The following is a 14,664-nucleotide window of genomic DNA, read 5'->3' as shown; positions in this document are numbered from 1 at the left end:
TGTAAATTGTATGAACCAAATATAAGAGAAACACCGGATAAAAGAAACAAAGAACGAAGAAACATACAAAAAGATGGCTGCTGAACTTGGAGATATGAAACCTCTTCAAAAGTAAAGGGAGGACTTGGGTTGTGATGAAATTCATAGCCATCTGCATCTCCAGCATCGGAAGGGAAGATGTCAGTCCATAGAGTTCTTGTTTCGGTTTTATTCCCTTCGAATGTACATTGGGAGGCAATAGAGTACACTCCAGAACACCCTGTTTTGGTGATGTACTTGTCCCTTCCATGGTGGTGGATTGATTACTACTACCCTATTTGATCTTTATGTTCAGTTCAAAAGAAGACAAATTAAGGAATGAATCTGGCTGAGGTTTTCGCCTTCTGCGAAATTGAGCTTTAATTAGTTGTAATATTATTTACATGCCTTTATGTATGATCTACCTAGGACCCTATGATCTCCTATCCATAATGAAAGCTGAGCTATTGAACCAAAGATGAAGGAAGAAGAAGATGAGAAAAACGAAGAGAAAGGGCGAGAGAAAGCGTATAAAACTGAACGAGCTACATTGTATATTCTCTGTTAATTGTGAACAGTATATCAACAGCCTATTTATAGGCATAACAAAATTACACTAACACCGTACCATATATATTCCAAACTCCCAAAGTTGTCCACCTGTATGGCTTCAAAATTCGCCACACGTGCAGAGGCGTGTTGAGAATATATACATCCCACATGGGAAAAATGGGACCTTGCCTATGAGTTTATAAGAGTTTGGGCCACTCCATCCATTGCCAATTGATTTTGGATGTGAACCTCATATTACTTTATCAATTACAACATCACAAAGCCATAAGAAATGTACACGATTTTAATTACCTGCGATAAGACTAAAGAGCCGGCCAGTAGGTAATAGAATTATCAGCTAATGCATGTCTTTTGTGGTTATTGTGAACAGTATATCAACAGCCTATTTATAGGCATAACAAAATTACACTAACACCGTACCATATTCTTAACACCCCCCCCCCCCCCCCCCTCAACCATAGGCTTGGGTACAAGCATATGGTTGGATCTAATTTGAAAAGAAAAACCCCCACAGAAAATCTTCAACTGATGTGCTTCTTGAGCACTGAAAAATGGTAGAACTGGTGCATCTTCAATTCAACCCATAGTTCTCCATAGCTTTTCAATGTAAATAATTGATGGAGCATCCATTCTCAGTTCAAATTCTAGAGTGCAAGAGCTGCTACCACACTATTTCCCTTAATTACCATCATACGCCTGTAGCAGTCACTGAGAATAGGAGATAGACAATAAGTGGTCAGACAAAGTCTTGTTGAAACTTCACTGGAAGAAAGAGCCCAACATTATGCCACTGTGAAACAGATTTCTTCTCAACTGCACATGCTACTGCCAGATTACTTTATACCCTTGTTTCTGTGTGAGAATACGGAACGGGAACTAAGTGTGGATCATGATGGGGAGAGAGAGAGAGACAAGCATGTATAGTGGTTTACCTTGCCCTTGAGGCAAGGCTACGTCCACTTAGAGATTCCACTAGTAGTGAGGCCAAGTAGCCTTTGTAGTGATACAAGTATAAGGATCATGGATCCATCCTCCTCTAAGAAGGGGAGGACTTCCCTTTATAGCTAAGGGAAGTCCCACTCTATTCTATATTTCCAATGTGGGATACAATGTGTTGGCGTGAGTCATACATACCTTATTTATGTAGATATTCTGTAATATTATGTGATCTGTAATATTCTGTAATATCTGTAGTATTATTAGATTTACTACTTGCCTTAAGAGTAGTACTTGTCTTATTAGGCACAATTGTAATTTGTATATAATTCCTTCTTGTAAGGTGAATAAAATATCAAAAAAGTAATTCAGCCAAAATTGTCTCTTGTTTCTTGTTATATTTTGACTTGGTATCAGAGCAGAGATCCGATCCTGGACTCTGATTCATTGTCCTTTGATCCTTGACTCTTGTTCTTTGTGCTTGGATTTGTTCGTTGTCCTTTGATCCTTTCATCACCGTTGCCTTCTTATATTTCCAAGTACTTTGTTGTTTTTCCTTCCGCTGCATATTCACCATGGTGAAAGCTCCTTCTTCCCCCGTGTTCTCCTCAAGTCTGACTTGTAACTACTGCAAGTATCCAGGCCACATCAAAGCAAACTGTTACAGGTTGGTTGGTTTTCCAGCAGGCTACTTTGATAGGCCACGACCTCAGGACAACAAACCTAAGGGAAAGGCTGCTGATCGTCTTGTTCAAGACCAAGATTACTATGCGGTGACAAAATCAGATCACACCAACTTTGCTGGTAAGGATACCGCATCCGTAAGTTGCGGTGGTAATGGTAAGATTGGAGTTGCTTTAAAAATTTCTGGCTTTACTGGTGGCAATACTTGGATAATTGATTCTGGAGCATCTGACCATATGACCTATGATCGTAGTTTCTTTCTTTTTCTCAATCCACCCTCTATTTCCTCTGTTGTCAATGCCAATGGTGATTCTTTTCCTGTTTTAGGAATAGGGTCTGTTCGTCTCACCCCTTCTTTGACACTACATGATGTTCTTTATGTCCCTGATCTCTCTCATCATCTTATATCTGTGCCTCAGCTTAATACTCAATCTCGGTGTTCTGTAACATTTTTTCCTTTGTATGTGATTTTTCAGGACCTCCTCACCAGGGAAATAATCGGCAGGGGTTATCTGAGGGGTCGACTATTCCATCTAGATTGCATGTTTGCCGGAATGAAGCCGGAGAAGGCAGTCCAAGCAGCTTTGATTTCGACTGGGGTTACTAATCAAGTTGAAGAATTATGGCTATGGCATCGGAGATTGGGACATCCTTCCTTTAGTGTCATGAAGAAATCTATGCCATCCTTGTTTCTGGGCATTGATGAGTCTAAGTTGCATTGTGAGTCATGTGTCTTAGCTAAAAGTCATCGTACTAGTTATCCTTTGAGTACTACTAGGGGTTCTTTTCCTTTTGAGATTATTCATTCTGATGTCTGGGGACCTTCCCATGAGTCAACCTTGTCTGGCAAACATTGGTTTGTTTTGTTTATTGATGATTATACCCGTCTTACTTGGGTCGCTTTGTTGAAACACAAATATGAAGTCTTCTCTGCTTTCCAAGAATTTTTTGCTCTTGTTCAAAATCAATTTGGAGCCAATATTAAAGTCTTTCGTTCTGATAATGGGGGGGGAGTTTGTCAATTCTCAGTTTCACCAATTCTTTCATTCTCATGGGATTATTCATCAAACTACTTGCCCTCAAACTCCTGAACAAAATGGGGTGTCAGAAAGAAAGAATCGTCATGTTCTTGACATAGCTCGGTCTCTTCTATTTAGTGCTCATATGCCTAAGTAACTTTGGGGAGATGCAATTCTTACTGCTTGTCATCTCATCAATAGGCTACCTTCCTCTGTTCTCAATGGTCAAACCCCCTATGCTGCCCTTTCAAATCATGTGTCTGTCCCTTCGTTTTCTAATCTCCCTGCTCGTGTCTTTGGGTGTGTTGTGTTCGTCCATGTTCCTAAGAATCAACGGTCCAAACTCGATGCCAGGGCATTAAAGTGTGTATTTGTGGGGTATGGTGTTCATCAGAAGGGCTACAAGTGTTTTCATCCTCCTACACAGAAAGTTTTTGTTACCATGGATGTCACCTTTTATGAGGATGCATGTTATTTTTCTCCCATCAATCCTTCACTTCAGGGGGAGAAACACACTTTTTTGGAAGAGAAGTCTTGTGGGATTAAAATTCAGCCAATTGAAGCCAATGACACTCCTGCAGAAACAGAAAAGGCAATTACTGAATCGTCTACCCTTCATCATGCAACTGCCGAATAGAGCGTTGCAAGTTCCGAACGAAAAAATACAATTGTCGAATCGTCTACCCTTCAAGAAGAAGCTCCTAATCACTCAGTCTCTCCCTCTCCATCAGTGGTCTCCCCTGTTCAATCTTCATTTGAGAATGCCAGCGAACACGACGTCCAAAATTTAGCAGTTCAAGAAGGCCAAGCTCCTCCACCCCTCTTAGATACAGACAACCCTTGTCAACCAATCCCTGAGGAGCATCCCAATCTTGAGGTTAGTGGTGTTTCTTCTAACTCTGATAATTGTGATAGTGTGTATGTTTTGCCTCCTAGGTCCACCCGTGGTAAACCACCTCGTCAATATGAGCCAAGTTTAGATGTTAAGTCTAAGTATGCCATAGCTAACTTTGTATCCACCCACTGGTTATCCAAATCTCATGCTTCTTTTGTGAATCAAATATCCTCTGTATGTGTTCCCAGTAAAGTGCAGGATGCTCTCAAGGATCCCAAATGGTCTCAAGCGATGAATGAAGAGATGGAGGCATTGGAGAAGAATAATACTTGGGAGTTGGTGCCACCTCCACAAGGAAAGAGAGTTGTTGGATGTAGATGGGTGTTTACTATCAAACACAATGCAGATGGTTCAGTGAACAGGTATAAGGCAAGACTTGTTGCAAAGGGATATATTCAAACATATGGCGTGGATTATGAGGAGACCTTTGCTCCAGTAGCAAAGATTAATATTGTTCGAGTGTTGATGTCTCTAGCAGCTAATCTAGATTGGCCTTTACAACAGTTTGATGTAAAGAATGTCTTTCTTCATGGAGAGCTATCTGAAGAAGTCTATATGGATCTACCACCAGGATATGAGGCAAGCACAAGAGGTAGATTTGTGTGTAAGTTAAATAAGTCCTTGTATGGACTCAAACAATCACCACGAGCTTGGTTTGGAAGATTCTCTCAAGCTATGCGTCGGTTTGGGTACAAGCAGAGCAACTCTGACCATACATTGTTTCTGAAACGCAGTGAAGGTAAATTAACTGCCTTGATTATTTATGTTGATGATATGATAATTACTGGTGATAATTCAGAGGAGGTTGAAAGATTAAAAGATCTGCTTGCATCAGAGTTTGAGATGAAACATCTTGGTTCTCTTAAATATTGTTTGGGGATTGAGGTCGCCAGGGGGAGTTCAGGAATTTTCTTGTGCCAGAGAAAATATGTGCTTGATTTGTTGACAGAGACAGGAATGCTAGGGTGTAGACCTGCTGATACTCCTATTGAGCAGAATCATAAATTGGCTGAGTACCCTAATCAAACTCTTACAAAGAAAGCTCGCTATCAAAGATTAGTTGGTAGATTAATTTATCTCTCACATACTCGGCCAGACATTGCATATGTAGTTAGTGTTGTGAGTCAATTCATGCATAATCCAAGTGAAACTCATATGGAAGCTGTGATCCGTATTCTGAGGTATTTAAAGTCTGCGCCTGGAAAAGGCTTGATGTTTTCAAAGCATAATCATCTGGATGTTAGTGGTTATACAGATGCAGATTGGGCAGGTTGTGTTACAGATAGAAAATCCACTTCTGGTTACTTCACTTTTGTAGGTGGTAATCTTGTTACTTGGAGAAGTAAGAAACAAAAGGTTGTGGCAAGGTCAAGTGCTGAAGCAGAGTATAGAGGTATGGCTCATGGAGTTTGTGAATTACTTTGGTTGAGAAATTTACTTCGTGATTTGGGATTTAAACCCAAACGAGCCATGGATTTGCATTGTGATAATAAGGCAGCGGTGGATATTGCTCACAACCCAGTTCAACATGACAGAACTAAGCATGTTGAGGTTGACAGAAATTTCATTAAAGAGAAGCTTGATGCTAAGCTTATCTCTTTTCTGTTTGTCCACTCAGAAGAACAGTTAGCTGATGTTCTCACGAAGGCAGTATCGAGCAAGGCATTTCATGACTCACTTGGCAAGTTGGGCATTCGTGATCTGTATGCGCCAACTTGAGGGGGAGTGTTGGCGTGAGTCATACTTACCTTATTTATGTAGATATTCTGTAATATTATGTGATCTGTAATATTCTGTAATATCTGTAGTATTATTAGATTTACTACTTGCCTTAGGAGTAGTACTTGTCTTATTAGGCACAATTGTAATTTGTATATAATTCCTTCTTGTAAGTTGAATAAAATATCAAAAAAGTAATTCAGCCAAAATTGTCTCTTGTTTCTTGTTATATTTTGACTCAATGCACATATTTACTTCTCTTGAAGCCCTTTTGAGAGCATGGGAGGGTCGTCTCCTAGCAAGGTACCGGCCGACCTCCACCATAGCGAGGTAGCTCAGGTGTCGGACTACCGGATGCATATATGTCATAGGCGGGACTAACCATGTTGCGGGGCCCACCAACGAGGTAGTTGATTATGCTTGGCGGTATGTAATATAGGTGGTATGTACAAGTCCCCCAAGTCCCCGAGTAAGAGGCGCTTCTTAGTTGGGGAGTTTAAATATGATGCCGCCAAGTATGAGTGATGACCTCGGTGAACGCCATACCCATACTAGTCCCCCAACTCCGTGAGCAAGAAGGGACTCTTCCGGGTCTTGTGAAGTTTCCATGACAGGTTGGTGCCACGGGGCCCATCATCTAGCTAGTACCTGCAAATAAGATAAGAGTGTACAAGAGCATATTGATTGCGCTAGGGCAATCTAAGTGACATTTGAGTCAAATGCATCGAGATGGATGAATGTTTATGTGAAATGCATGTTACACATTGTATGTATGCACGTATTATGTAATGTAGACATACGACGTATAAGTCTAGAATGTATGTGGTTGTGATAGGATACAAAGTGCATATGATGCAATGATGTGTGATGAACGCGATGACGCGTACATAATGATATGTATATGTTGTATGCATATGATGCATGTGTGAGGATCGGGAGTGTGGTTACTCACCGAGTCCCCCAAGTTATGTAGTTTAGTAAAATTGAAGTTTGGACTTGAGTTCGCTCGTGGCGAGCGGGTGGTAGGTTGTATGAGTTTTGTCCTATGGTTTTGCCCCAAGTGTAGAGAACGCTCGGGAGGTGAGATGACTCAAAAAGCAAGGGACTGGACCTTGGCTTACCCCTTGGGGGTATCTCGCTCGGGGCGAGGATTTGGATGCAAGGGACTGGACCTTAGCTTTTGTAAGGGAGCTACCCTTTAGTTATCCCGTAGGGGTATCTCGCTCGGGTAGAGGATTTATGAGGGCTTGTAGGCCTCGTGTACCCGGTGGGGTAGATAGGCTTGAGCCTTAGCACCCTGTGGAGTAGATAGGCTTCGAGCCTCTCGTACCCGGTGTGGTAAATGAGGGCTTGAGCCTCCTTAACCCAATGGGGTTGAATGAGGGCCGGTAGGCCTCCTTTACCCTGTGGCTTCGCCTCGGGTAGAATGATGGCTTTAGCCTCCTAACCCCGTTGGAGTGTCCGGTGGCTTTGGCCTCCTGTACCCAGTGGCGTGACCCCGGGTAGAATGAGGAATTGTACCTCGTAACCCCGTTGGGGTACCCGGTGGTGTGGCCCCGGGTAGAATGAGGAATTGAGCCTCATAACCCCGTTGGGGTACCCGGTGGCTTTGGCCTCCGGTACCCGGTGGCGTGGCCCCGGGTAGAATGAGGAATTGTGCCTCATAACCCCGTTGGGGTACCCGGTGGCGTGGCCCCGGGTAGAATGAGGAATTGAGCCTCATAACCCCGTTGGGGTACCTCACATGATTGGAGGGGTTTTATGCAAGGATTTGACCTTGGCTTACCCCTTGGGGGTACCTCGCTCGAGACAAGGATTTCAAGTGCCGTGTGTTACACTTTGTTTTGTGTCACATGCGTACATGTAGTAATTTTAATTGATGAGCAATTAAATTAACGTATAACATTAATACGTAGGCATAATAGATATGATAGCGAAACTATCACATGTCGTAGGCATGCTTAGATTATAGAAATCGTTATTTGAAGTATGTAAACCATTGGATTAGCTCAAATTAAAATGGTGTAGATGAGAACTTATCTGGAGCCGTTCATAAGTGGTGAAAATAGTGTAGAGAGATTGGAGTTGTCCATATATAAGGCTCTATGTCAGCTAGCGAGTACCGATAGTGCCCTTGCTTTTGCCCATATGAGAAAGGCTTGATCATATAATGAGAGTTCCTCGTTAGGTGATGGTGCCAATCTTGGCAAATATGAGGGAGGTATACTGGAAATTCATTCATTCTTGCTGGAAGACTAAGATATATGCTTGATTAGTACTGCCCTGTGCATGACGATACGAGAGTGATATGGAGAGCGATACTTTGGGAAAGATGTGCGATACCGAGAGCGACACTATGCACGCTTGAGTTTAGCATTAGCTCTTGCTTGTAAGAAGAGGTTGGTGCGCGGAGCAGAATGTGTAGCTTTGAACTTCTCCAGAATTTATTCTGAACTTGGAAAATAGGTGCTTGAATAGACATTGATTAAGCAATTGGTTAAATATCATATGCTTGATATGTAGAAGCGAGTATAATGTATAGCATGTGTGTGGCTATGTAGTAAGAAACGTAGCATATGTTTATATTTGTTGGAGTATGACTCTTGACTTGTAAGCATAATTGCACATGAGACAAAGAGTAATGTAGTTAGTCTTCACAAAATTGCATGCTTTAACCTGGGGAAATAAAGAGAACGTAGTGTACTGGCTAGCAAAATTATCATGCAAAACAGTAAGGCACATTGATCATTCATAATGTTATTAAACAGAGAGCAGTAGATGCTACATGCTTGCTGCCGTATGGTTCAAGCAAATAAAAATGTATATTTATGGACTGTTGTAAATCAGAGTCATCAATGCTTGACATGCATGTCTCTATATGTATGCACCACGTGGTGGTGGGTAACCAATTATGTGTAAAAGATTGTGAATAAAGTGGTTAAATAAATTGTGCATGAGCAGACAACTTTGACCATGTTATTGATACATGGTGCCGAATTGTGGACTAGCAAATGAAGAATGCATGCAAGGCTCATGGTGTTTCAATTGTCTAATGAGCCAACAGATTTACTCTAATGCACTTGGTCCTGCCTTAAACATGTGTCAACAGAAAAGGAAGCCATCGAGACATGCAAGCATGTTTGGAATTGCAATTAAATTGATCGTATATATGAAAACTTATCTTTGTGGTTTGCCATTAACTGGTGGTTGTTCGAAGAGGGGAGACTAGAGTGCGGATTTGCAAGAGTTGCAGGAGCTCAGATAGGACGAATCAGGTGTTCCATTAGCTGGGATGTGCTGGGGACAGGTTGATAAGGTGACTTAGGCATGCAGCAAGCATATCTGCTGGGTTACCATTGCAAGGAGAAAGGTGCCCGGAGAAGATCGATGGGTGAGCTGATTGATTGCTACCGAATAATTTACTTGCTGTCGGAGGCTTCAAGTTGAATCGAGGGACATGTTGTGGTTGTGTCGGCGACCGGGTATCGCGACCAAGATAAAATTGGGCAGTCTCTTACCGAGTCAAAGTTGGGGAGCGAGAGTAGGAAACTCTCATTGGTGAGAAGCGAGAGTTACTTATGCAAAGCTGGGCAGCAGCGTTGGGTGCTCAGAGTAGAAGCCTCGTTGTCGTTCTTCTCTCTTTGTTCTTTTTTTTTTTTTTGAAATGAGACTTGGCCCGATTGAATTTTGGTTATGAGCCTTCAATACAAGCATCCCGGGCGGTATGCGACTTCTAGAAGTGCTGGATATGCTGACAGATGCATAGGTGTGGTCGGAAAAAATATGATGAAGGCTACCATTCGGGTATCATGTATAGGTCCACCTTTGGATAGATTGAACCGGTCTTTGCTCCTAATCTCGAATGCGAAACACGACAACTCGTTAGATTGTATCGATGCTTCGGGATACCGGAATGGATGCTCACAGTGACCGGCCTGGTGTCTCCGGGAATTGTTAGTGCTGGAAGGAGGAAGCTACCGGGCGGTAGTCCTGGAGTGGGTGAAGAGATGCACACTGCCCTTTTTTCTGAATCCCGGTGGAGATAGCGAGGTACCAGGAGCGGGGTAATTATGATGACAATCTCGGACGTAATTATGATGACAATCCCGGAGAGTTTGCAGGTGTGGCTGGGTTCGTGGTGCCGGGAGTGACCCGGATACTGGTCATGGTGCTGCTGGTGTCAGAAACTAATGACACCGGTGACTGGGATCGTGATGACTTACTCAGATGGGTTTGTAGGTGGATCCAGGGAGAGCCTCTGGTACCCGTACCGAGTGTTGAAGGTGATGCCGGTGAGGATATAAGCTAGTGACTGGTACGGACTGGGCAATCAGCGGGGGCTGGAATTTGAATCACCAATGGAGTTGAACTCCTGGGGTGAATTAATTTCTCAAACCGGTCCGCACGCGGTCCGGGAATTTGAGTGTGCGTGAAGAGGCAGATGTGAGAGAGAGAGAGAAGGGTCCGGGTGCAGAGAGAGAATTTGGGGTGTCCAAATCAATTTCCCTGGTACTGAGAGCCCTTTTTTTTTCTGATGGTTGAATCAAACTTGAGGTGGGTGTTCCCGGTGAGAAACCAAGTCAATGCCCGTGGTGGGTGAAGTGTTGGTGAGAGGCAGAGGTGCTTAGGTGACCGAGAATTGTGATTAGGAGGAATGAGTTGTTGCAGCTGGGAGGATGAGCTGACCGGGTACGTATGGAGTAGGTCAAGGTTGGCTGGTGGGGTGGACTTTGACCAAGTCATGCATGCGGGATCCAGACTCAACCTTACAACACGACTATTGAACCCCAAAGAAGAGTTGATCATGCTGACTCATGAGTCCCTCTGGCTCATGGTACCTGGAGAAGAAGCTTGGGTGTAGAGTTGAGGGTAGGGTGTCCGCGTACCTGCTGACTCAAGTACCCGCTGGCTCATGAAAGTCCCGGATGACTCATAGTACCCGATGACTCATGAAAGTCCCGCTGACTCAAGTACCCGGAAGCTTATAGCACCCGTTGGCTCAAAGGCTTGGGTGAGGTTGAGGGTGGGTGTCCTGCATGTACCCATGTACCCGGAAGCTTATGTACCCGTACATGACCCTTACTTAAGGTCGGAGGTTCACACCCAAACCTAGGGGCCCTCCTTCTAGCGCCAATGTTTCTATGTGAGAATACGGAACGGGAACTAAGTGTGGATCATGATGGGGAGAGAGAGAGAGACAAGCATGTATAGTGGTTCACCTTGCCCTTGAGGCAAGACTACGTCCACTTAGAGATTCCACTAGTAGTGAGGCCAAGTAGCCTTTGTAGTGATACAAGTATAAGGATCATGGATCCATCCTCCTCTAAGAAGGGGAGGACTTCCCTTTATAGCTAAGGGAAGTCCCACTCTATTCTATATTTCCGATATGGGATACAATGTGCATTTACTTCTCTTGAAGCCCTTTGGAGAGCATGGGAGGGTCGTCTCCTAGCAAGGTACCGGCCGACCTCCACCATAGCGAGGTAGCTCAGGTGTCGGACTACCGGATGCATGTCATAGGCGGGACTAACCATGTTGCGGGGCCCACCAACGAGGTCGTTGATTATGCTTGGCGGTATGTAATATCGGTGGTATGTACAACCCTGTTGCTACAATGCATAAAGTCTAACCCCAATGGTATCAAACTCTTCAACTATTTAGAACATGTGAAAATCTAGTCTACTCCAAGAATACTGAAGAATCATCAAAGTGAAATACTTGTTAGCCTAAAACAGATATCTCATGCATCCTTATCCAGCTGATATAGCACCATAGTATTACATCAAACTTCACAAGTTTTGTATCACATAATTGAATCCATGAAAAGCACTTGCTGAACCACCACCAGCAAAGACAAGAGATAGCAGCCATGCAATATATATAGGCCATGCATACCCGTTCTACTCATATGACTAGTAGCTACAATCATCAAAACCACTCATCAATTTGAACACCATATTACTGCATTCACATAGAGACCAACTGAACAAGCTGCTGCCCCTTTACCAAAAAACAAGATGGAAGATCATTATTTACTAGTACCACTAACACTTCCCCAATCTACCAATATGTCCATGTAAGCAGAACTCCGCCGTAAGCAGAACTCCACCCAAATATAGACCATGACCAATAATAGTTGTATGCACCTCCAATTGAACGTATCCATACTTGTCGAACCAGAGCCATCCATTCAAAAAAGGAAAAGAAAAACTTCTTCTATCTAAATTTTCTTCTTTTAACAATCACTTAAATCTTCTTCTTCAAACTGCATTCAATTCTTCTTGTTCAAACTATATACAACTAATTCATCTACTTCTTCAAAATTCAATCCATTCATCTTCTTCAAAATTCACTTCTTCTTTCACAAATATTTACAACTAAATCTTCTACTTGTTCAAAATCCAATAATTCTTCAAAAAAAAAAAAATGATTCACTTCTTCTTTCAACATTCAATCAATTCTTCTTCGTCAAATATGTAGAACTAATTCTTCTTCGAAATTCATCTAATTCAACAGAAAAGAGATTCCACCAATTCTTCTTGAAAATATCACAAGTTCTTCTTCTTCAAAATTCAACTAATTCAACTATACTTTTGTAGATACCTCTACTAGCAAGGCTATTTTCTATGTCACCAAGCATAAGCAACACCCTCTTAGGGGGGCCCACAAGCCGTGGTGAGACCCAACCGTGACATGCATCCCATAGCCCGATGTTCAAGCTATGCCACGGTAGTCGGAAGCGGCCAATACCTCGCCGAGAAGCCACCTTCCCGGCCTTGCCAAGTTGCCTCCATAATAGGCCTTTCTACACTAGAATAGTGGTTTTAGCATCCCACATTGGAAAACATGTAAAGGAAGGAGCCTCCCTCCCCTATAAAAGGAGACTCCTTCCCACTTACTCAACATCCCATTACACACTTTGTAATCCTCTTGAGCTGCAAGACCCAACACATATAGTTAAACATTCAAGTGGACGTAGTCTCCCGCTAAGGCGGTAAACGAACCACTATACTTCTTCTCACTCTCTCTCTCTCTCTCTCTCTCTCTTTCTTTTCATTAACATTAACATTGACGCTGTCTGTGGGAAGCCAACACAAAGACTTCGTCACCTACCACGAACTTTGACCCATAAGCGTCGAGTCATCGCTCGGTCAATATCAGATTAGGCTTGGTCAACGCCCATCGGGGCTGGTCAACGCTGATCAATGTTGGTAAAATTCCAACTAAAAAAAAAACAAATTTTTTGTTGCCAAAATTACTCTGGACACCCACAAGTCCACTTTGGGAAACCTGCCTTCTTCATTGTCGCATCCAACCGCCAACCTGATCATCAGCGCCGAGCTCCAAGTGAGCACCAAGCTCCGCTGCTCCGCCGATCAAAGCCTCAGGCTAGCGGCACCACCAGCATACCAACCGTAGCAAAACACCAGCGCCGCCGCTAGGCCTGCCATCCAGCGGCCCCGCTACTGCAAACCGCTAACAACCCAGGCTCCGCCGAACTCCAAACCTTCGACTGCCCAACCAAAAGCCACCGCTAACAAGCAATGTGTCGACATCACAAACTCCGCTCGGAGCCTCCGCCTAGCAAGGCACCACCAACCCACCAACACCATAGCAACTCTCATTCTTCTTCAATCAGCGGCAACCGACAAACTCTCTCCCGCTAAGCTCCATAAGTGGCAACAGTCGCCGGAACCAGCAGCGGTAGCCAGCCCCGCTAATCTCGACTACCCCGCTAAGCACCATCAGCGGCACTTTCCTCCGCTAATCCCCGTCAGCGGCAACTCTCTCCCGCTGAGCTCGATAGCTTCTCGTTCTCGTTCACTCATCATCATCGACCTTGATGTCTGCAGTTCCAGAATGTGCAGCGGCCGCCCAGCGGTAACCCAGCAACTTCCATCAACGAGGCCCAGCGGTCAGCAACACAGCACGCGGCGGACCTTCAGTCCCAGCAGAGCTTCACTCCCTGGCGGAGGTTCAATTTTCTGGGCAGAGTTTCTATCTTATCTTCACACCTAGACATCCTCTTTGGACACACACTCGTTACTATCTCTCTGTACCGAACACAAAATGAGTTCTCAGGAAGCTCCCAAATCCACGATGCATGCATTGCTCCCAACAGCAATCTCTTACGAGCAAGCATGAGCTAAGTTCTTGTACTCTTATTACTTTGCAAAGTCATTAGTAATCAACTAATCATGTGCCTATATATGTTCGCTGCCCCTTGTGCAATTACTACCCGTAAGCTAAGACTATATGCACCTGTCTGTTGTCAAGGGCTCATGCAGATTCAAATTTTTGGCACTGAGATATACTTGCATAAACATCTCTGTTTCTCTTCCGAAATTAGGCACATGGCTATTGCTTTCTTTATTAGCTAAAAAGTATTTTGTTGTGTTCATGTTACATATGCTAGCTTCATTGCTCACCACACATACCTTTTCCAATATGAGTTGCTGTATACATGTGTGTTTCTACTGAAGAATACGGTAACTAAGAAGCATGATGGGGAGAGAGAGAGAGAGAGATGACGCCGCATGTATAGTGGTTCGCCTTGCTCTTGAGGCAAGGCTACGTCCACTTAGATATTTTACTATGAGTGAGGTCAAGTGACCTTTGTAGTGATACAAGTATAGGGATCATGGATCCATCCTCTCTAAGAAGGGGAGGACTTCCCTTTATAGCTAAGGGAAGTCCCACTCTATTCTATATTTCCAATGTGGGATACAACATATATATTGCTTCTCTTGAAGCCTCTTGGAGAGCATGGGAGGGTGGACTCCCTACGAGGTACCGGCCGACCTCCACCATAGCGAGGTA

The sequence above is a fragment of the Rosa rugosa genome, chromosome 2, assembly GCF_958449725.1.
Source record: "Rosa rugosa chromosome 2, drRosRugo1.1, whole genome shotgun sequence".
Lineage (NCBI taxonomy): Eukaryota > Viridiplantae > Streptophyta > Magnoliopsida > Rosales > Rosaceae > Rosa > Rosa rugosa.
Note: the sequence above shows the minus strand (reverse complement) of the source record.